General features: G+C 38.7%; 1 protein-coding gene across 3 annotated transcripts in view; it reads right to left on the bottom strand.

Annotated features, from left to right (window-relative positions):
- Window positions 1–7050: 7050 nt before the first annotated feature.
- LOC122791600 (non-muscle caldesmon-like) overlaps window positions 7051–24504 on the bottom strand; it is a 1000623-nt gene continuing 983169 nt past the window's right edge. For all 3 annotated transcript variants that reach the window (XM_044059382.1, XM_044059381.1, XM_044059384.1), the window contains one exon: window positions 7051–11320. The gene's annotated coding sequence lies outside the window, so the exon portion shown is untranslated. The remainder of the gene's footprint in view (window positions 11321–24504) is intronic.

The raw sequence follows: 24504 nt of genomic DNA, 5'->3' as shown, positions 1-24504 counted from the left end.
TCTGCCTGAATCAGGCAATCGTCTAAGTATGGGTAAATCTGAATATTTCTCTGCCTGCAAAATACAAAGGCTGGAGCTAGGCACTTTGTGAATACCCTGGGCACAGTAGATAAGCCAAAGGGAAGTGCAGAGAACTGATAGTGCATGGAGCCCACCCTGAAACGTAGGTATTGTCTGCAGGATTCCCTTATTGGAATGTGCAGGTAAGCTTCTTTTAAGTCTAGGTTTGCCAGCCAGGCATCCTTGGCTAGCATAGGAAGAAGCTGTTGAAGAGTTAGCATTCTGAATTTTGGTACCACCAGAAAGGTGTTGAGAATAGATAGGTCCAGGATAGGAAGCCAAGAGTTTTCTTTTCGGGGAACCAGGAACAATCTTGAATAAAAACCTTATCCCCTTTATTCTTCTGGAACAGGTTGAATAGCCCTGATACTGAGGAGAGAGACCACTTGTTTTTGGGCCTCTGCCCACTGAATTCTGGGGAGGTCTGGCCATCTACTTGGGGTTGGGAGTGAGTGGAAGTGGAATCTGTATCCTAGAGAAACTATGTTTAAAACCCATTTGTCCTGGGTAATGAGTTCCCAGTTTTTTGCATGCCGGGCGAGCTTTCCTCCTAATGGAGCAAGTAATTGAGCAGGGCTTGGAAGAGTTAAGGATAAGTCATTGTGCCATTTTTCCATAGGGGGTGGCTTACTACTCCATGCTTTGGAAGTGGGAGCCCTCCACTACTTAGATCTGTGCATAGCCTGAGACTGAAGTCTTGGTGGTCTGCTGCTCCTGGGTTTGGACTGAGAAGGCCAGGAAGGGACTGGAATAGACCAGTTCTTTGAAGGCCAATGCCTACTGAATCTAGGAGGCTGTACTTGTAAGAAATCTTTAACAGTTTGCATAGATTTAGCTTTTTCCTCCATCCTTTTGAGGACTTCATCTACTTTGTTGCCAAAAAGGCGGTCTTGGTTTAAGAGTGCATCCAGTAATTTAGTTTTAACATGATCTGGCAAGATGTGTTCCTTAAGGAAGGCATGCCTTCTAAGTACAGACCCAGTGACAGCAGCCCTGCAAGATGCTTCTAAAGTATCAAAACCACATTGCAAAGTATGTTTACCAACTTGTTCAGCAGAATGCATTAACTCTTGCAAATCGGTGTGTTCAGCACAGTCAGAAATCAACATTATTTTGTTTAAGTAGTCCCATAATATGCTGCCGATACTTTAACATATGAAATTGGCAATTTAAAGCCCTAATGGCCAAAGTAGCAGAAGTGTATACCTTTTTACCCCATCTGTCTAAAGCTCTAGAGTACCTATCAGAAGGGGTAGGATTTTTGGCAGTAGTAGCCTTAATGCCTTTTGGTCCATGGGAAATGGTCTCTGGATCCACAGTAGGATTCTTGAAGAGGAATTTGTGAGAGTCAGGTACTCTGTAGTACCTGTCCGGTTTCCTGGGAGCCGGAGGCAAAGTGTCTGGGGTAAGGCTGGATTTCAAGAAAACATCATCTACAATCTCCAGAACAGGAGGGCTAGCTAGAGGCCTGTGTTGAGGCAGGAGTAAAAATTCCCTAAGTCTCTTTTTGGACTCAGAATAGTCCTGGCTTTTCCAGCAGAAATGCTCCCTATGGGTATGCAAGGTTTTACCAAAAGAAAAATCTTCTGGCGGGGAAGCAGAGGGAATGGAATCCTCCACATCAGAATCCTCATAAGTAGATAAGGGTAAATCCTGGTAGTCAGAAGGAACAGAGATATCAGATTCCTGATCAGAAGAATTAGAAAGAAAATCAGTTCTAGGTATCTTAGAGGGGGGGAGGCTAGTTTCCCCCAATTAAGGTAATAAGGTCTTCAGCCATTCTAATCATTTGTTTTTGAGGCATATGGGCCTGAGAATGTGGTTTGGTCATCAGTTTTCTAGGTGTAGTGCGGATTTTAGGCCTGAGGAATTCGGTATTCTTAGCTTGAAACAAAGTCATCGGTTTAATATGAAAATTGGTAGGCCTGAATATACCCTCAGAAGCCAGTGCCTGCACAGTGGCTCTGGACCCATCCAAGGTAGAGATATCCACAGGTTCCATAGTCGAAGAAGCATCTCGCGGCATACCGGACTCCGAATGGGTCTCAGTAGAGGCCTGCGAATCTGTAGTAGTGGGTATAGGGGCTGCAAAAGCACCTCACTGAGTCCCGACGGACTGGAGACTAGCTTAACAGAAGCATCGTTGGCAGTTTTGGATCTATGCGGTCTGTCTCTGTCTTTATCCTTATGTTTTTTTGGAAGATCGGTAGTCAGATGGCTTAATGAAGCCATTTTGGAGTACGGAGATCGAGAATGAAAATATTTAGCTACAAAAATAGCCCGACAACGAATAGTTCTGGTGTTGAATAAGGCACAAAACAGACAGCAAGGGACGTCTTGGTCTGGGCCTAAACAGGTGACGCAGTAAGAATGAAAATCTCTATGAGGTATTTGCTTTCCACAGGCAAGACAATTGTTAATTTTTTCTGAAATCGGTTAGGACAAGAAAAAAGGATCCCCAACAGGGTACTTATCTAAGACTTCAGGTCTGAAATGGCATCGGCTGCATGTTTTACACCCCTAACGACCTGACATCATGGAAGAAGTGACAGCATCTGACCCAGAAATCCGAAGACTCTGGTATTCAGGCCAGCTGAGAGCTACCTTGAGGCAGATAACCCAAATGCGATGACTGCAACAGTGAAACACGAAGAACATCTAGTAGATCTAAGGGAAAAAAATGAAGAGCACCACTAAGAAGCTTACAAAACACCCCCCCCCCCCGGATACAGCAAATCTGTACCTGGGCTACACTAGTTCAGTCTTATTATATGTCTCTCATTATATTTGATGAAGGGTGGCTGATGTGGAAAGAGGGGTAAAATTGGTGCTGAAATTGTCAGTCAGTAAGATGACTATAGCTTCTGGATCACTAAAGGTGGCTCCTTTTACAATTAACTCTGCACATACTTATGTATTTTCTTTGAGGTTGTGGACATAGCTAAAGAATGCCTTGTAGTTGTCATTGACAATGGGAGGCTAATTCCACCTCAGATTTGACTTTGGTAGACTTTAGACTTTATTTTCTGTCTGAGTTGTTTCTTTAGCTTGATAAGATGGATTTTATCTTACTGGGTGCTATACCTACTAATTTTTGCAATGATTTTGCTGCTTTTATTATACAACATATTGATGGTGGGATTTCACCAGGGTGGCTTGTTTTTTGAAATTGTCCTGTATTTATTTCTGGTAGGGTCATCTGCCTCTATGCTGCTATTAACATGCTTGTATACAGTGTCTGTGAACAATTCCACATAGACATCAGTGTTCCCAAGGTTTGGGTGGGTCTTGAAATTTTGCTAGATTATCAGATTATCACTTAATAGTAGGAATTTTGCCTCAGAATAGTTCCTAAATGTTCCAGGATTATCTGGAGTTCTAGGTTTTGCATTTAATTCAGAGGCAGTTTTGTGGTCTGATCTTACAAGACAGGACATTACAGTAGGGGGTTATGCAGTACTCTGCTATGCTTGTGAGAACTAGACCTAATATGTTGGAATTCCTGGTTGGTGTATGGACTATCTAGACCATGGAGTTTGAGTTTACAAAGTCCATAAATCTCTGAGCCTGCACGTACGGTGTTGTACATGATTCCCAGTTAATAGTGGGGCAATTAAAGTCACCAATGAATATGGTACAAGTTTGGATAATGAGTGTCTCCAGTAAGTTTAAATAAGTGTTATGTATTTACTGGGTCATAGAGGGGGGACCAATAGCTTGTAAAGATGTGGTATGGGATTTTGCATATGATGGTTTGAATGTAGAAATAAATAAATTGTGCCATCCTGTTTGATCAGCCTTGAGATATATTTGTTTTTTATGTAAATCGAGACACCTCCACCTTTAGTCCCTGCCTGTGTTGCAGCCGGTTTAAAGGTCTGGAAGGCATTATAGCCATGCACTTCTGGGTTGCTGTCCACGGCATTAAACCACTTCTCATTTACTCTATGGACTTTTGTTTTCTCCGGGGAGAGGAAAGCATGAAGTGAGTGGAATTTCTTGTTTAGACTATTGGCACTGAGCAGTAACACCTTTATATTTTCTTGTTTGAATTTGCAATTTCGGAAGGATTGTCCAGTTATCATTGCCTAAAACGGTACTACGGAGGGAGGGTAATGTCATGCTATAAGTTTTATTTAAAAACTGTATCTGATGCATTCAGTTCCTGTTGTTGTGCCTTTCGGATTTTCCCAGTTAGGGGCCGCCACAGCGGAACTCCGGTCCGCTAATGATTACCAGTAGATTTTTACGTGCCGAGTTGCCAGCCCTGATGCACAACCTTCAATGAAGGTACGTCCATTCACACATGTCTCCACACAGAAAACGCTCTAGCTGAGAATCGAACAGGACAACGTCTTACTGCGAGGCGACAATGCTACCGCAGCACCACCACCACCGCAGATTATCTGATGCATTCAGTAGTTTTCAGAAATGTAATAATCTTTATCTTTATGTTTCCTAATGATTTTTAGAAAGTGCTACTTCCAATGATAGTTATAGTGATTTGGAGGTTAAAATAAATCCCAATAAAGAGGGGTATTGGGAAAAAAAAAGAGAAGTGTCAGTTTTAGTGTTAATTCATCCTATTGTTTTTCTATAAACATGACATCTGTTCTGGCTATCAGCAAACATTTATGGAGAAAGATGGTGATGAGTAAGGCACTGAGAACAAAACATTACGGGTTTTTCAGAATGTACACTTAAAAAAATGGAGGTGAAGTGAGGAAATGAAGGAATACCACAAGGTAATGAAGTAGTGGGGAATTGCAATACTGTTACAAGAAAAATCCTAAAGCAAATGATATGAAAATATAATGAGATTTTACTGACTTGATCCATGGCAAGGTCTGGTAGAACAAGCAGAAATAGCAAGAAAATAGAAAAAAAACAGATTTGCAAAAGTGAGAGACTGTAAATATTTATTGTTAAGGTAAATACTAGATAAGCTGCCAGGAAAGGCAAGCATGAAGTACAAACAATATGAAGAAAGGGGGTGCAACGTTTGTGGGGAAAATACAACAGCCATGTGTTTCCAAAATGTGAAAGAATAAAAATATCTTTGGAAAGAGACAAGAAATTAAGTGAAGGATATGCTTTCAGTAAGTTAACTATATAAAACCATGTATTTAGTTATTATGACAACCTGAAAGACAGTAGATAGAGTAGAGATGGTTGCATGTACTTGGACAATTTGGTTAGCAACAGAAATGAATTGTTATATATGAAAGAAATAAATTGCATGAATATGAGATAAGAATGAAAACTGAAACATATTTATATGAAAGGGTCAAGGGATAAAAAAGATGAAATATGAAAAATCTGTAGCATTATTTTGATATTTAAATCTTGAGACTGACTACTAACTACAATTTGCTATTTTTAATTTGTCTATAAATAGAAGTTGACAATTTTGTAATAAATAAAAAGCTTCCAACTATTTTCAATAGAGGCCATTGAGTATTTTAAATCTACCTTGGCTACTACCAGGTCAGACAGATGGGATCTTGGTTTAATATCTCAATAGAGAGATGGAACACTCAGGTTTGGAGCATCCCCTATATGTTGCACTGCAGTGCCAGAATTGGACATTGAATCCACCTATGTGGTGCGGGAATAAAACTCACAGCTTTCTGCTCTTATAGCATCAAAAGCAAGTGTTCTACCTGTTGAACCACTGACACTGACAAAGGTGTTTAGTAGAACTTGTTCAGATATGTCAAAGCATTTGAACTGAAGATCATGGAATGCATTCTTTCTTTGAATAAGATTGCAGCTGATTTAACAAGTTACTGTTCTAAACAAAGGTCATGCAAAAAATTTGAAACAGAATTGGTTTGCTTTCTGTGTCTGGTAGCATGTTATCCTGTATTGAAAGTTCCCATCTTTCAGAGTGTCTAAGAATGAGCAGCTTGTAAACTGAGTCTCTTAGCTTTTAATTTGTGTAGCAATCACGTTTCCCAATCTTCCTATGTCCTACATCTAAGCACACATCATTCCACATTTATGTAGCACCCTTTCTTCTTTCTACACTTCACTTATCTGTATCAGATTAAAGAAATATAAAATGAAAATAAACAGTACCACAGCTAGCATAAAAGCTAAGTTTTCTTGCTGAAAAAACAAATTATATTTGTCAGATATGCATGACAATGCAATGTAATTATCCTGTCAAAACTAGAACAACAAAATGGCACCTGTATATTTGTCTTACTTTGTAATCAACAGCAGATGTCAGACTCACTGATGTTTTTATATGTACACTGTATTTTACTTCAATGAGACTAGACAGCAAGTGAATGGAGTTGCATATCATCAGTTCACTGCTCACTGATGCTGAAACATAATGTAGAAGGACAAAATGCAATCATTTTAAAGAAAGCAATATCAAGTTTCCCCTAGCTGCCAGAGTTTCAGAACTTGAATCATATGCAAAGTAGGTTTGAAGGTAAAGAAATCCTCTGAGACAGTCCATCCAGAAACTAAACAGTCTTAGGTATTAGTATGCTGGCATCTTCAGTGATGTCCCAAAATGGGAACAGAAGTGTCTTGAAGAAACAAAATATATATAAGTAAATAGTAGACAATCAGTCTGCAGACTATTACAAGCCTAGTTAATAATCAGAGGTCACTATTACACTATGTATCTTGTGTATATAATATTAAGACCTTAACCATGACACCAACTCTACCTATGAAGTCATTAGAGCATATGCTAAATGTTATGTTTTGCCAGAAATTAAACTTGTAGGATTTAACAGTCATTTTACAGATTAGATAGTGATACATTGCCCTCACCATCTCCAGAAATCATTACTATGTAATAGGATTCTTGAAAACATAAACAAATAAATAGTATATTTTTGTGACGTATTTTTAAGTAGAGTGTATATAGGTCCACTGTGTGATGTAGTCCTGCACGCCAAGACTACTGAAACTAATTTTAAATAACATGCCATTAGTCTAAAGAATGAAATAAAATGCACACTGGTGTCAAATTCATTAAAATGTATATTTATTTTTAAAAAGTATAAAAGGTGTACTATTGTACAAACTGGCAGAGATAATCATTATGAAATACAAACAGATAAAAACATATGCACAGAGTACCAGTAGAACACAGCTTAATAAACATAAGGAGCAATCTCTGCATTTTGGTCCATGGATTGTCATATTATTAAAAGACATCATGCTCCCCAAACTGCTTAAAATTATAAGATATTTTCTTTTTCAATAAACAGAGGCAGAAAAAAACATGAGTCAGAAAATTAGGCTGATAACCAGCTGCCTGAAAGTTTAGTTAAAAATAAAGCTAAATGTCTTCCTAAGTGACCTTGGAATAAGTCACATGACCACAAAATGTCCCTTTCTGTACATCTGTGTAAATAGGTATAAGTGAACAAAATTATTCCCTTACTAGAAATTAGCTTTCACTCCCAAATCTAGGCCATGCTAAGCTTATAAAAATCAATCTTCTGCTGAGGAAACATTTAGAGTAACTGTCCCACTGAGTTGATCTTATACAGGGATAACTGTTGATGAGTGCACTTGACATCCCTGAACAAAAAGTGTTAAACATCTGTACTGTCAGCCCCTGACTGCCTGTGTGACTTATTTTGCAGGAAAGTGTGCACAGGTAAGACTAGCGACAGAAACAGTCTTGTTAAAGATACTATGCTTTATAACACATACTGAGAATTTTACACTAATTAAGATTGTTCTGGTAAGGAATTGAAATGGCAAACAAAATAGTGACTCTAAATCCATACCTACAACAGCAGTCAGTCCCTGGAATGGAAACACACATGTAGGGTTAAGGAAATCACAATACGTGTTTAGTTCACTATGGCTGAAATAGTCGAGTAAACTGGGTGACATACAAATATGTTGCCAACCTTTACAAGAAGCAGACAGTGCAAGCACTCACATAGAGCAGGCACTTGGAAGTGAGCCTTATATTAGAGGAACACTTCCCAGACAAAACTGGAGCTGCAGTGGAAAGGAATGTCATACTCTTCACAGCATTATTAAGCTAGTAAAATATGTTTCTGTTTAGATTTAATGAGGTCCAAAGCATACTTTCTATGTCAGTATCTGTCTCACCATTGTGTAACCAATTAATACCCCTGTTGCAAATTTGTCCCTCAGACACATACAATCAAATTTTTTTATTGCACATATATCAGTATTAGCCCCTGTTCTGTGCACTATCTGTGACATTTGTTGGATTCCTAACAGGATGCCACTTTACCTCCTTAGCACGTTTTTAAGCAGTACATGCAATGATACTGACATGAAACCAGTACACAGTTTGGCAAGCTTCTTTCAACCACACAGACTGAACTCATCAGATGTGTGACCTTCAAACATGAGTGCAAGTCTGGTGTTTTATCATATACTGAATGGTCTCCTGAAATACAGAAAGCTGTATTCTAGGAGTATTTATATATTCTAATTAAATTACACTTGCCTGTACTCTTTGCAGAAGCATGTTGTGTTTTCACAGTGAGAGAGAGAGAGAGAGAGAGAGAGAGAGAGAGAGAGAGAGGGGTGAGGACTCACTTTACATCTCCATGAAGGTTGTAAGCAAACGCATACCTAACAATTCTGACACACTGTGCTGTTCCCCATTCTGGAGTCTCCCTCCACTTCCAGTTGGGGAGAAAAAAAAGACTTCTAAATGTTTACATCAGTTTATACCACATATTAAATGGTAAAGTGCTTCCTCCTTGGCTGCAAATGCAATACTGTCATTCAGCTTTGAATGCTGGTAATGCACTAAAGACCAATCAGCATCTAAATATTATGTCCCCTAACACTTTAAGCTGGGGGAAGTTGCTCCCATCACCTATGTTTCTGGATATAAGTATCGGTGATGAGCAATTGAAAAGCACAACAAATATGGATATATGCTTGTATGCAGATAAGAAAGCACCACAGTGATGCAATCACATGGAGAACTGGAGATGCACTGACAAAGGGCAGCTGAGGCCTAGACAAGCACATGGCCTTGAAAGACTCTTGTCCCACACTGACCCATTGCATACAATAACAGAATATTCAAGGATTGATGACTAAATTGCTGAATAGGGCACAGCTGCCCATTCATCCCCTTCTAACTCTTGCAGGTGATGCTAACCCAGGTAAAATGATAGAAATGAAGGTCTTCAAGATAGACATAGACTGTACTTGTGCTTTGGAGTGAGAAGTTTCCATTCATGGGAAGGACTGAGTAATGGGCCAAGAAGGAGGTAATATTATGACTGATGGCTCTGGAGGCATGCAGAAACTCCAAAAATATTTTAAAATGATGCATTTTATTAACTATTTTATCCTCTGATAATGTGACTACAATAATACATTAATCATTCCTTTAAATGTAATTACATTAGGGTACAAAGAATAACCACAACAATTGCACATTTTTAGTGCAACTAGATTTCACTAGATAAGCAACAGGCCACATGCATTAAAACATTTTTATAGGTGTTGTTTACTTAAGATTAACTTCCACATCCCAAGTCTGAAGAATTATGTTGTCTAGTCAGATAATGTTGTGATCTCCCATTTTCATATTATTTTCACAGTAACACTTTAACAAGGAGAACTTGTGTTGGGCATGTTATGAGACTTCCTTAGAAGCGGTGTAGTATGTTTTACGCTAGCTGGAAGTAATTGTTCTGAAGCTACCACACTGGTACTGCAAATAATATTAAATGTACTTTGTCACTGGGGCATTCTTAGATGGCAGTTCATGCAGGCACCCCCAAAATGTATCAGTTCTTACAAAGTCTTGTGGAAATGTTAAAGAAATCATTCAATACTGACTGCTCATTCTTAGATAAACTCCATATGTATGTCTGCTAGAGTCGTTTCATCTGTTTACCTTTCAGTGGGGTTATTTGTTACCCAAGCATAGCTTCCACCTATGGAACTGACAAAAGAAATACAGCAGAAACAATTCCAAAGAATATAGTTTTCAAGACTGACTAATGTTTTTTTTTTCCTTTTTTTTAAACAATGAATTATTACACTACAAACTGTATTCAGCTTGTCTTTTTTATTTTCTTTTTGTAGAAATAAACCATATGATTTTAAATAATGTAGACTCACAGCATTTTTACAAGTTAAGGAAATGCCTAGGAAATTGTGACCTACATTTTGGCACATATCTGGCTGTCTATTACAGAAACTTTTGCCTTCGTAGGACAATGAGGTGGTACAGTGCCTTTCCTGATGGCAGCCCGTTGCCATATAGATTTGGCAACTTAAGGTATGTGTGGAAATTCTGCTATGATGGCCATTTTCTGACAAGTTGTCAGGACGCCTATGTTCTGTTTTTATCATTAACATTAATTTTGTAGCACACCATCAGTGTAGCACCATTAAAGGACATAAAGATCCCCCACTTACAATGTAGTTTTACATCCATAAAAATAGCATACTGTAAATGTCCGTTATTTTATCTCAAGTGCCATAACTTTTTTTCATCCTAGACAAAAAAATTGACAACATAAAAAGCAGACAATGGTTCACTTATATCAACACAAGTGTAAAATCTTTAAAAAACAAAATACAAAACAAATATTTGCTTTTCTTTTTCCTGTTATGATTGTACTACCATACAAACATTAACATTCCACGGAACATTATTCCATATAAATCTACATAACAATGGTTTAAAAGTGTTAGAGAAAGTTTATGCATAAATTCATATTTATGGTTGTGTAAAGATGTGTCCTCATATTTGCGTTACTTTTTGAATAAGGCACCTTGGAATCTGCTTGTTTAATTTAGCTGTACAACACACAAAGCAAACTACTTTTAACAGGTTCCCAAGTTGCAAAGGCATGAAAGACGGATGCCATCACAAGGTCTTAGAAGACTCACATATTTTGTAACATCAGCTCCTTGATTTACCCCGTGGAGAAGGGACAAACATAAACTTTCTTAATAACCAGATCAAAATAATCCACACATTCCTAAAGAGATGCAAGTCAATCTAATTTAAATGCTCCGCAGATATTTCTGCAAAAAAATGTTATATGAAATGCTGATTACCATTTAACACTGTTCATCAACACTAAAATGTTAGCTGCCAAGAATGCAGAGTAATAAATCCGTTGACATATTGTGTGAAAACTATTGCCAAGAGAACAGCTGCCTAGATAAGCAGGAAATAGAGAAAGCTCAAAGCGTTTGTTATTGATCCTTTGATTAGATGCAATCTTCTGGACCCAGTGTGACTCATTCAGAATTCCAGCTGTGGAGGAAAAAAATAATGTTAAATCATTTGTTTGTTTGTTTCAGCACATAAGACTCTGCTTATCTTAGGAAGGATTACTTTCAGCAGGGATGGAGGGAGAATATTTATTAGTACATGCAAAGACAATTATCCCACTATCAGAATAAAATGCTAAAGGAGAAAAAGTCTGAAAATATAAATTACTATGTATTCTGGCAAGAGCAGCATTGCTTGCAAGCTTTCTGTGCTACAAAGCATCCATAGAAACCAAATGTTATAGTAAAGTAAAACTGTATTTAATTTAACAAAACATTTCCAGTAGCAAAACATCAGCTTTTTATGAAATAAAATGAGCATAAGGAAACCGCATGCAATTGCTGTGAATACACCAAGTGAGAACAGGGCTGAGTGTGATAATGCATTCTACCTGAACTTCACACCTGCAGAAGGTTGCACATTATTCCCACATCAGGCAGATGGATCGCTGACAATGCAGTACAGAATAAGGGGGAATGCTTCTTTCCTGAGTGTGTTACCCTCTGATGAGACATTAAACCAAGGTCCCATCTGCTTGATATGGTAGTAGCTCAGGCAGATGCAAAATATTCCATATCACTTATCAAAAAGAACAGGGGAAGTTTCCTGATGCCCTGTCCAAATTTCCTCTAGTATTATGAATACCACCTTGAGTCTCCCTAGAAAGAGGCCACTAGCCTAGCGAGACTAACCTGTTTAACAAAAGATAAGTCAATACTGATCATGGGGAAGTTCTGTTTTCACCAAGGTACATTAGCCTTGGACTTAATTTTACTAAGTAATGGGAAGTTGTAATAAACCTCTCTGTATGGGGGGGGGGGGGTGGGGGTGGTGTGGAGGTATTTGCCTCCATCTAAAAAATTAACTTTGATTACATTCAGTATGAAGTTATGCAGACCAGGAGACCATTGAGGAGCTTAGATCAGTTTTCCAAATGCCCCAAATCACTGTGCAGTTAGGTGACTTGATCAGAGTCGGGTCCTTGTCAGAACGTTGAAAGTACAGTTAATCGAACTGCACTTTGACGAACTGACTTTAGCGAAAGTGCATAACATCGAATATGCACTTTCACTAAAACAAAGTAAAAAATGAAAAAACATGCAATTTGCATGTTTTGTTAGTTATACATCAACCATTGAGGTGTGCCTCCCCAAGTTTAAGCCTATTTATTTGTTATATAGGCAGATTAGGTTAGGAGGTCTGAATGTCTGTGAATTGCTATAGTTTGCTGTGGAATACTCATTGCTTATGGAGCATCCTGCTGCTTATTCCTACCTTTAACAACTCATTCTCATAAGTTCATGCTGCAGAGTTGGGCAAGATCTCAGATAGCCACAATGCAGAAATCCCATAGTAAGCATGATTTAGAGGCTACCATCTTGTTCTTCATGAAAGCGATGAACAAGATGGTAGCCTCTAAATCATGATTACGATGTGAAGATAACGCTTTATTCCTTTATGGCCATTTCACAGAGCACATACTGCCCCACTCTCCATCATGGTGCATTTAAAGAAGTGGATGGTGGTATTCCCAGGCTGAAGAGCTTTCCTTATAAATGGGTATCACCAAGTTGAGGAAACAGTGCAGGGATTGTTTCAATGACCTGCAGTGCAAGAACCCTTTGGGAAGCAAAGAATAGAAATGCCCTGAATGGTCGACCAAGTATGGTTTTTGCTTTTGCTTATTTTTATATTGGTATTTTTTTTTCTTTTGTCCTGGGACTGTTGGGTAAGGGTTATTTTTAAGCTCACTATATGATTTACATCTGCTTCTGTGTGAATCTTCCATGTGGCAATGGAGGATGGGATTGGTGCACTGAGTGTGATACTCTTATTGCATGTTGTGTGAGATTATGAAGGGCCCTGTCCTGGGGTGGTGTCAATCTGCACAGTGTCACCCAGACTGCATACTACTTAGTGTGGTCCTCATGCATAATGGGGGCTTTTTCAGTTTAGGAATGTTAACATATTTAAAAGGGAGACATGCTTGCCTGTTGCCTTTCCTGTAATGCATCCAGTGGAAAATATGTGAGACTGTAAATGTGTTTTGATCATTCCATTGTACAGGTTTTACAGTTCTCTCATCTGCCCTTTTCTCTTTCAGCAAAAGCAGTTCTACATACAAGTTTTGTGACCTTCCACAGGAGGCAGGAGAGGCTTGTAGGCAGTCATGGTTTGTTCCCCTAACAAGGATTGACATGTCTATTAAATGAGGCAGTCCAATGTCAGGACAGATTGACTTGTGACCACATTCATACTTTGTCTTATAACTGCAGATCTGGGTGACAGATTTGCTCCACATGTAGCTCCAACATGTCTAGCATCTAATAAAGTTGTGATTGGGGTTATTTAGGCTGACCAGGCTGGGAGTGAGCTCTGGCATCTCACTGGCAGGTGGCCCATGTGCTTTGTCCGAGGTGGCACTTGAAGTCTGTGGTGCGGAGCAATGGTAAGACATATGTCGTAAGTAAAGAACCTTCTGAAGTGAATGGAGAGTCACATGACTGGCCAGCCTCTGCAGAATGTGGTGCATACCAACAATGGAGAGTCACATGACTGGCCAGCCTCTGCAGAATGTGGTGCATACCAACAATGGAGAGTCACATGACTGGCCAGCCTCTGCAGAATGTGGTGCATACCAACAATGGAGAGTCACATGACCGGCCAGCCTCTGCAGAATGTGGTGCATACCAACAACCATACAGAGCCATCACAAGCACAATGATCTATGCAATGTCCTTGCAGATTTGCATGACTGGCTAGTCCCTGCAGAGTGAAGCCCATACCAACAGCCATACAGAGCCATCACAAGCACGATGATCTATGCAATGTCCTTGCAGATTTGCATGACTGGCTAGTCCCTGCAGAGTGAAGCCCATACCAACAACCATACAGAGCCATCACAAGCACAATGATCTATGCAATGTCCTTGCAGATTTGCATGGCTGGCTAGTCCCTGCAGAGTGAAGCCCATACCAACAGCCATACAGAGCCATCACAAGCACAATGATCTGTGCAATGTCCTTGCAGATTTGCATGACTGGCTAGTCCCTGCAGAGTGAAGCCCATACCAACAGCCATATGGAGACAGACATCATGTGCAGAATGATTTTTGTAATGTTATTGCAGATTTGCTTGACTGGCTGGCCCATAATGTCAGCCCATTAGTTAAAGGTGTGGTCCATGCTACCATCCACATTGATTTATTGCATACAGTGGGCTCCTTGCAATGCCCTTTTAAACCAGGATGAGAGGTAGCATGGCATCTATTTGTGATCCCCACCCCCAGCCATATGTACTCCGTTCCTCTTGTGTCATGCCCCATATCCCCTCTGTTATCCAACATCCTTTTGTGTCATACCCCATACCCCCTGTGTTATCCAACATCCTCTTGTGTCATACCCCATACCACCTGTGTTACCCAACATCCTCTTGTGTCACGCCCCATACCACCTGTGTTATCCAACATTTTCAATCAAGCACTCATCTAAACTTCAACCTGCCTCTGCCCATCCCACGTCTCAATCCTTTAGAGTAAATTTCCACCCATGTCTGTGCTATTCTGTGTTTGTATGTTTCCCTCAGGACACTGCTCTGTCTCTCCTTCCAACTCTGCTTTCCATCTTATTCATTCCTTCTCTTTCATTCTGGCCAAAAAGGTGGTGGTGGGACTATTCCACCCCCAAAAAATTACTGTTATTCTCCCATCTTGCAGATTCCAGTATGTCATCTTTTTGTATGAATCTTTTTTTCCTCTTCCATATTTCTTACTTTGCTGCACACTCCTTTTCTTCCGTTTCACGAATCCAACAGGTGTTCACATTCATAGACACCACAGCAGTGCAGCTGAAAATATTATATGACTATGTAGCGGCATGTGGTCCTTGGTGCCTTCTCTGACAGGTACAGTAACACAAACAACCTAAATAATACAAAAACTTCTAAACATTTTTTATTTTATTTATTCAGTTTGATAAAAAGGTAGGTGAGCTGGTCCGGACACCTTTTTTTACCCATCAACCTGAGCCAAAAAGGCAATAACAATGCAAACAGATGATGCATTTCATTGATTACACTGAACAGAGTATAAATATAGAAACACAGCTATATAAATTCTGTGAATGATTACAGATATTGAATATTATACATAACAGGTACTATGTACTACTTAAGATACAAGAAAGTGAAAGTAACAGAGTAACCATTTGAAATGTTGTGGCCTGCTAGAGTGAGTCCCAAAATGCGGACACTGAATGGATGAAAAAACAGCCTTATATATTCTAAGTCTGCGATGCCACTTCTCAGAATGTTACCTTTACTCCAAGGTGCTGTGATCTTGGAGTTGGCATACACAAGTTTGGGGAAGGGTGTGCTTGCTCCCTACAAAAAGAAGTTTTAAGGAGAATTGCGATTTTTGGGATTTGCTCTTCTCTGAGTTTTGGTCTTTTTTTTGTTTAGCTTTTTAGCACTCTGCATTTCGAGTGCCAGCATTTTAATAGGGAGCCAAAAATAACTTTTACGTAAGAATGTTTTCATCCTTAGTTATCATCACATATGAGATATGAATTTCTGTACTGTTATGTGAAATGTACTTCCTAATCTGGAACATAGTTAACCTGCACCATCAGAACGTTTCCATTTATATTTGTTTATCAGATATGTTTTTAGTTGCTTTCAGAAATGTGGCAGTTTAGCTATGTTCTGCAGCTATGCAGAACCAGCATTCTACAGTGCAGGAGCCACTTGTAGAATGTTTCCTGAAATGGCTAAGGTATATAAAGGTCTTTGCAACCATACACTGGATTGATTTCTTGAACTGTACTGTCCATTTCTCAGAAATAGTCATTGCTTCAAAGGTGGTCAGTATCTACCACTGAACAATTTAAAGTTAGGGACTTCAGGAGAAATTGGGTCTTACACTTGGATATATTGGCCTGAGTTCACATTTTATGTTCTTGCGTAATCACACTATGTTATGTGCAGTAGGTCTATGGATTGTCTCTTGTGCATCTGACAACTTGCACAGTCATGCTACACAGCTAGGACCATATACTTGCTACATGGCTCATTTACACGCCCTGAAGTGCAGGTAACTGTCCACAACTGCAGCATGTTTGCTTTTTTATAATCATTGCCTTCTTCTGTTGCCAAGCAATGCCACTTGTCTCCACGAGCCTGGTGAAGAAGTGTGGTGTGCCTCCATGAATCCCAGACTCAATCCATGCACAGGAATGGCATATGAATAGCTCACTCTGTCTGCAGCTAAATCCAGTTATCTGTGTAGACAGGGAAGGCGGTTACAGTTCGCAGCACCCTTCTCTAGCTGGTGTCAGAGAAACATAATACCCTACAGAACTGCCTGCCTTATTCTTCAGCTAAATACATTCAGCAGACATTGAAGCAAGGAACTGTGCACTAATGCTGATGTACAGCTGAATTTGGTCTGCCTTCTTGCTGATGTACTAGCATAAATTAGAACCTTTAATTTTGTTTTCAGCTGCATCCCATTTGACAGTTGTGACTGGATAGCTAAAACAGACTCACACTGTGGTAAGTACAACAGTTAGTGTTGATATAAAAAAAAACATAGGATACATTTTTTCCTTGGGTGGTGGCTATAACGAATGTGTTTTTTCCATCTAGAATACTCATATTTATCTGAGAAAACCAGGGGCTTGTACACATAGAAAGCTATACCTCATAATATAAAAATTAAAATATTCCATAATAAAAAATATTACTTATTCTCAAAAGTAAGTTATTACTTACTAATGCTTGCAATGAGGACAGTTTTTTTCCAGACTGCTATTTATTTACTACTAACTTAATTTAAATTTATTGACTAAGCTTTTTTACTGCATGAATACTAACAGCTTATCCATACCTCTCAACTGTACAGATTTTCAAAGAATGTCCAGGTTTTTGACTCATATTTTTGGTCCATTTTTCATAAAATAGTGGTTTTCTGGCAAACAAAAGCCAAATCATTTAAGACAGAAATTAAAATAATGACACAGACGTTTGAGTTTTAGGTTTCATACTCTTCAGAAGATTCATATTAATGCAAAACCTGTTATTATATCAACTTTCTAAGTTTGTAAGAGCAATATTTAAAAATTGTCCCTATTTTTGGGTCTTTGTTCCACTTTTACTGATGACTTTGTCCAGATTCTTGCTCTAAGATGTTCAGAGGTATAAGCTTATCTGTCAGTGATAAGGGTAACTAGACATTACCAAGTGTTACATTTAGGCTCAGGGGTTATGTAAGGTGACCAAAGCATTTAAGTTACTATATTTAAGGTTTTGTTAAAACTGCAGTCTCTGTGGTGGCATACAGGGGATTATACTGATAAATCTATACTGGAGGTGACTGCTTTATAATGTTTGGAACTTTGAATATATACAACAGGTGAAGTCAATATTTGTATTAATCATGTGCAATTTGTAATGTTTTGTCATCTGTGTATTTAAGTCAGATGATGTTAGTATTTTTAAAAGCTGACAATGCTGTCACTGACCACACTTTCTCCATGTTGTTTCTTTCAGTGACATAACTTGCTGATGGCGATCACTGCCTTAACAACGCCAAACAAACCAGGACTTCTACAGCAACATGTTACTCCACCACCTTTGTTGCCGAAGCCAACAAAGGACAATGTCAAGCTACAGAAACTGTTGAAGAAAGCCGCCAAGAAGAAGGCAGCCCAGGCACAACAACCACCACCTCCCTTTCGCTGCACCCTGTCTCCAGTCAGTGAAGCAAGCCCAGACTTGGAACATAGTGAACATTCAACTCCTCCAAAGACGCCTGAATCAGCTGGCTTCCTCAGTATCTCACTACCTCCACGATTCTTTGTAAAGTCTCGTGTACAGCATGTTCCATCACCATACCCAAAACAAAAATTTACATTCTTTAGCAAAACAGAAACTTTTTCAACAGCGCACTATGGTCCTTTACAGCATCAGCGGCAGGATAGATACACTCCACCACCGCTTTCACCCATCAAACGTTTTTTCACCTCAACCTCTGAGAAACAGACCCAGCAAAGAATGGCAGCTCGAACGTCCCCTAAACTACTTCCCGTTGTAAACATTGCATATATTAGCCCTGACAGCTCAAGACCTAAAACCCCTGTTTCACCTAAGCCTAAGACACCTACGTCTGAATTTCCAGCACCTACATTCTATGATATGAGTAGCCATGGTCAGGGGTACACTGACCAGTTATCTGGAACTGCAGTGTCTGCTTTTAGCACCTCCAGGGCAAAGACACCTACCAGCCAGGATAAGATGCCTTCTGCTACTACAAATGATGCCACTCTTTTTCAAACACCAGCAAGTGAAATGGCAAGAGGTGAATCATCAAGCACTTCTGATACCGAAATACATAATGTGCAATTATCTGCAACTGCAGTGCCTTTAGTTAGCATCTCAAGAGCAAAGACACCTACCAGTGATGACAGAACATCTGCTTTTATTACAAGTGGATTCTCCCAGTATAAAGAATCTGTAAGTGAAACACAAAGAGAGACAACACCAGGCAGTCATGATTTGCAACCTAATATTCTAAAAGCACCCCAATTTGAGGCCATGACACCTAACACACCATCACAAGAGAAATGGGAATCTGCATCTAAATCTGATATGCTTAGGGCTACCACACCTGTACTTCAAGCCTTCAGAGCAATCACCCCAGGTACACAAGATAGTATTCAACATGTGACTCCCAAATTTGGGGCAGAAAGAACAAAAACCCCTCCATCTGAAGGTTTAAGAGACAGTACTTCATGTGCTGAGAATGTCAGACCAATAACACCTAAAGCTGAAGGGCACATTGTAAAGTCAGCTTCCAAAGAAGACTTGACCCCTTATCCTGTTGAAAGGACAATATCTAGGCCAGAAGCTTTATCCTCATTAACAGAACAAGGTGATGTGTCAACAGATCCAAAAAAGCTGTTTGTGACAATGATTTCTGTTGAAAGTGTGGGGTCATCTAAGCAGGCATCATCTATTAATCAGGAAGTGACAGCTGTCCCAAAGCCCGAAGCACAGCCAAAGATAGCAGATAAAGTAAAACCTCTGAAAACCAAGTTAAGTGGATGGACCCGTCTTAAGAAGCACATGGTTGTAGAACCAGAAATACCTCAGTTTCCTTTACCAGAAATGCCAGCAGATGCTCCAAAGACAACAGCGGTAGATGATGATCAGCAAAACACATGTGAAAGGAAAGCTGAGGGGAAGACAAAAGAATCAAGGGCGACCAAGATGTGGGATGCTGTTCTTTATCAAATGCTGACTACAAAAGAAGCAGAACAGGTCAGCCCTGCTGATGCAGGAGAAAGTAAGCTTGGTGAAAAGCAGGAAACAAAACCAGAATCTCGACCATTCATATTTCGACTCCCTCTGCTCCTTTACAAGCCCAGATTTGATGCAAGGAAGCTGAAGGAAGCAGCTGCAAAGCCAATGAAGAAGATCACTGCCATATTTGAGATGGGTCTGCTTCACCGCAAGACACCAGAAGAGGAGCCAAAGGATTTCAACAGGAGTGCTAAAGGGTGGCACTACAGTGACAAAGATTTTAAAGCACAGCAATAAATGTTACTGTGTTTCAGTTTCAAATAATAGAAGACTTAGGGCTGTTTTGAGCAGTACATAATTTAAAGTTTAAATTTCAGTTTTATGATTTATTAACTAAGGAAATTTAGTTGATTCTTTTAAATACTGGTTTATCATCACTTTATGTTCCAACATTTAATGGAAGTAGTCAGCATACAGACAACGCAACTAGCTCAGTGTTAAATTAAAATGATCACATTGTGATGGACATTAGTGTAACTGTCTAAGAAGCTATAGGATTTTCTGCAGTTCAGCAATTATAAATGGTTTTATTTGTGTGAAGAAAGTTGACTTGGGGGAATATATATATACTGAGTTGGAGTTTTTAATTTGTCAGTCTTTCAGAGGATTTTGATTTTAACTTTATGCTGCATTTAGCTGTAGCCAGTCTCATCATTTTACTAAAGATGTTTATTTATGTTTAAACTAATCTGAAGGACAAAAATAAATATTTTAGTGGCTGGCTTCCAACTGCGCAATGCATTGTTGACACTATAACTGCATCTCATATGCTGTCCTGCAGAAAATCATATCTCAGGGGTTACCTGTGCTGGATATGAAGGTGTTGCCGTACTTTTACTGATCATATTCCATAATTCAGATTACAGCTATCATACATCAATCGCAGAAACCTGAGCTTTTAATCATTTTCCAGGTGTAAAATAAAAAAGAAAGAACCCTTTTTGATGAAATCTAAAAGAGAAACTGTGTGGCAAGTTGAAGAAAATTTCTCATCAAAGTAAACTCAGTTCCTAAGCTGAGTTATCAAGTCCTGGCATGTTTTTACTGAAATAAAATAAAATAACAATAGGCCATCTGCATTATGAAGTGAGAAACCTCTTATTGCATGAAGGCTTTGCTAATTTGGACACCTCTCCAGACTAGAAATACTCCAGAGTGGAAACTTGTTGGAAAAGAGACAGCAGATTATTCTCCAAAGGCTATACGGTAATTATAATGTTGAGTTTACTGTAGGTTGAGGCTCAACGTAAGAAGTAAAAGCAGGTGAAGGTCTAAATAAAATATGTTAAGTGTGAGAGCTAAGAAGCTTAGCTCTAAAATGCCTGTCATCAGACTGTAAGACAATTAGTCAAACATTTTACAGCTTTAATTTGGGGTTGTACATCTTGCATATTGAACTAAACATGTCTTAATGTCTGTATTGTTAAATCACAATGCAGTAGAGGTACACCTATCAAGCTTTGCCTTTCCTTGCTCTCTGTCATTTGAGTCATAAGTGGAGGCTCTAAAACTGCATTCATATAAATAATGTGTCAGGAAACTAGTGTTACAAGAGGATGTGTGATTATGTATAGGTACTTTATGTTCTGAGGTATCTTTGAGACATAAGGCATCTTCATATATTAAAATAATTACACACCATAAAGTGTTAGCATTAACATGGAGGTATATCAGTCTGTTTGGCACCTGAGTAGATGTTTTGATCACACAATGTGCAGTTTTCAAACATAGCTTAGGCATTAAGAGGCAGAACAGACAGACATATACATAAAGAGAAAGACAGACATGTATACACACGCATGGTAGAAAAAGATTTACAGATTAACAAGCAAGAATAATAACAATTAAGTGAACAAATCTCTAGCGATCTTTTATGGCATAACGTGACCATTATTATATGAAAACACACTGCCAACATCCATATTTGATGCACAGAGTGGCACTCACATACTCAGCCTGATGTAGTTTGCATAGCAAGGTTACCGCAAAAGGTAACATAAAAAAGACCACCAAGACTGCAATAAAAGCTGCATGCTAACAGTGCACACCCATTCAGAAATTAGTGTAGTAGGTAAGACAAACATAGCTACAACATTCACATCCAGATCACAACCGGGCTTCTGATTCCTCTATTACAAAGCATATCACTGTAATTTACTTAGATGCAGGTAACAGACAATAGCTTTTCCTAAGTCTCATAGAGTTTCACTGGCTAGCAAAAAAAAAATCATCACTCTACATTCCACATGCAATTACCCATGTCCTCATACTGAGCCATAAGGACTGAGAAGGATACGTAGAGGTAGCTTTTGCCAAATGTTTCTGTAGTAGATCTTAAAATGTACCAACATTAAAGCACAGTTTGCCCTCCAGACCAAAGAATGGGTGGTACAAAATTTAAATGTGGACTTCAGTGTAATTATCATGGTCTCTGCTACTGCTTTACGAACACGTGAGTGTATATTTACTTGTTTGCTGCACTTAGCTAATCAGGTAGATTCCAGTCAGCCAAGACCCTTTTTCAGAGGACAGCTATGTAACAATGATGTTCATAGGTATATATTGTATATTCAATGGACTACAGCTCTGTATGCACTTTTCAGAAACTCTTCTTTTTTACAATGAACATGAAGATGTAGGCTACTCTCAAAATGTCTAACTTAAATATATACTCAACTTAAAGGTGGTACTTCCTGATCTGAAAACAACTGTTTTCATTTACAGTGAAAGTAACAGCTGAAAATTAGATCTACAAATTTCATGTGACTGTACAGTGACCACACTTGAAAAGTTGTGCAAACATTTTAAATGAGAGGAGCAGAGAAAATTAATATATGATTACTAAACTTGAATTTTCTGATAGGGCTCCTGCCATTAAGTACAGCTACAGTTAATGAGGGTAAATAACTACAAAAATGTATTTGGCAAAAAATGGTAAAATACAGATAGTATTGATATAAACATAGAAAGAGCACATTAAGAAATATGCAGTAAAAATAGATGTTACAGGTTTAGCCAACAAAGGCATCCCACAGGCAACATTGTAGACAGATCCAGTCATTTCTTCAACTATGTTTTAGCATGTAGCTGTGGTGTGAATGTCTAACAAAACATTTTCTGTTTATGTTTTGTTCTGGATTAATGTTGTGTAATAGGTTTGCTTTTTGTGATGCTGCAAGATATCTGTTTCTGCCACTCCTGATTTTTTGCCCTGTATATAAATGCTATTTGATTTTGTGATCCTGTTCTCAGAATATAGGATATACTACATACTGTGAGCAGATTATACAATCTCACTCCACCTTTTGCCCCCTTACAGCTACTCTGTGCACCCTCAAAGCATGACTCTCATTATCAGTTGGCAAGCTTATGTCATGCAGAACCGATGCCGTACAGCACCTACTTATGAGTATTATAATGTGAGCTGGCATTTTATATGCATGTGTGAATGAGCTCTTTAATCCCAGTGTACTCAGTCATGGATTATGAAAGATACCACTGTCACTCATACAGAATGTGTTGCTGTGGTTAGGAAGTGGGCAGGATTGGTGTGCTTGCTGGAAGGGAGGGTGTAAGAAGAGCACAATTAAGTTTCAGAGTAATCTAGATATATCAACCAAAGAGGTAGATACGCTGCAGTACTGCCGATCAACACTGAAGATTAACAATTACACCATGTCACCATGGCATCAGACTGTGGACACTGAGCATAGATGCAGGCTGTTGATAATAAACAATGACCTGGGATGCATTAATCTACCTGGTTTTGTGCTGCAGAAAAAAATTCCTCCAATTCACAGAAGGGATTCTGAATCAATGAAATTTACAGTACATGAAATACCGCAAAAATCAAGTCAGCTGCCTTCACAAGCACTAAGCTGCACATTCATTCTGGAAATTCAGCTCTTCTTTTGATCTTCATGAATGTGGTTGCTTATGATTTTTATAATTCTGAATCCCATAAATGTGCAGTTCATTAAATATGTCTGTAGGCTAAAAGAGGGCCTGATGGTCAGTAGGTAGTAAGGTCAAAAAGGAAAGGAGAAAAAAAAAATAAGTGAAAAATATGTGACTGTTAACCTCTACATTTAATGTGCAGTCTAATAAAAAATGGTATTGATGTAGAGAAAGATTTTGAAAAATGATGTAGTTTGTACAGTCACTTATCTGGTTAATTTATTTATTAACCCAAAATGCTAACCATTGAAATGCTAACTTGACCCCTGTAATTGTAAGGAAGTGTGTCAGATCACTGAAGGTTATTTTGGTGAATGTGAATGGACTGAAGGACATTCTCTTCAACTGCTTTCACCAAAAATTGAGTTTGATCCTTTTTCCATTGTTGTGTGACCTCAGAGTTGGTATATATAAGTTCAGGAAGGTACGGGGTATCCCCCCATCATGAGGGGAATGAAAGGGATTCCCCTCCTCTAAAAAATGCCTTCTTTAAATATTTGCTGAAGGTAATTTCATTGAACATTTTTCAAAGGTAGTTTTGGTGAATATTTTTTGAAATTGTTTTTATTTTCACTGAAACTACCTTTTGTGAGTCGGCATCAATCCCATTTTGTCGAGGTAGCAGTCAAATTGTAAAGCAAAACTAATGATTAACAATAATGTGTGCTGTGTCTTGCATGTGAAGTGTGTTGGATGATATAGGCCAAGGGAAAAATATGTAATAATTTTGTATAATTTATTATTATTTGCTATAGTAGATGTCACCTTATTCCCACTTATGTTCCTTATTTGTTAGTTAGTTAGCAATTGTTAATTAATTAATTAATTAATTAAGCATTAATGTTTTTCAC

This window comes from Protopterus annectens, chromosome 17.part0, assembly GCF_019279795.1.
Source record: "Protopterus annectens isolate FY-2018-M chromosome 17.part0, PAN1.0, whole genome shotgun sequence".
Classification (NCBI taxonomy): Eukaryota; Metazoa; Chordata; order Ceratodontiformes; family Protopteridae; genus Protopterus; species Protopterus annectens.
The sequence above is the reverse complement of the archived record's forward strand: the minus strand, read 5'-3'. Positions and strand labels throughout refer to the sequence as shown.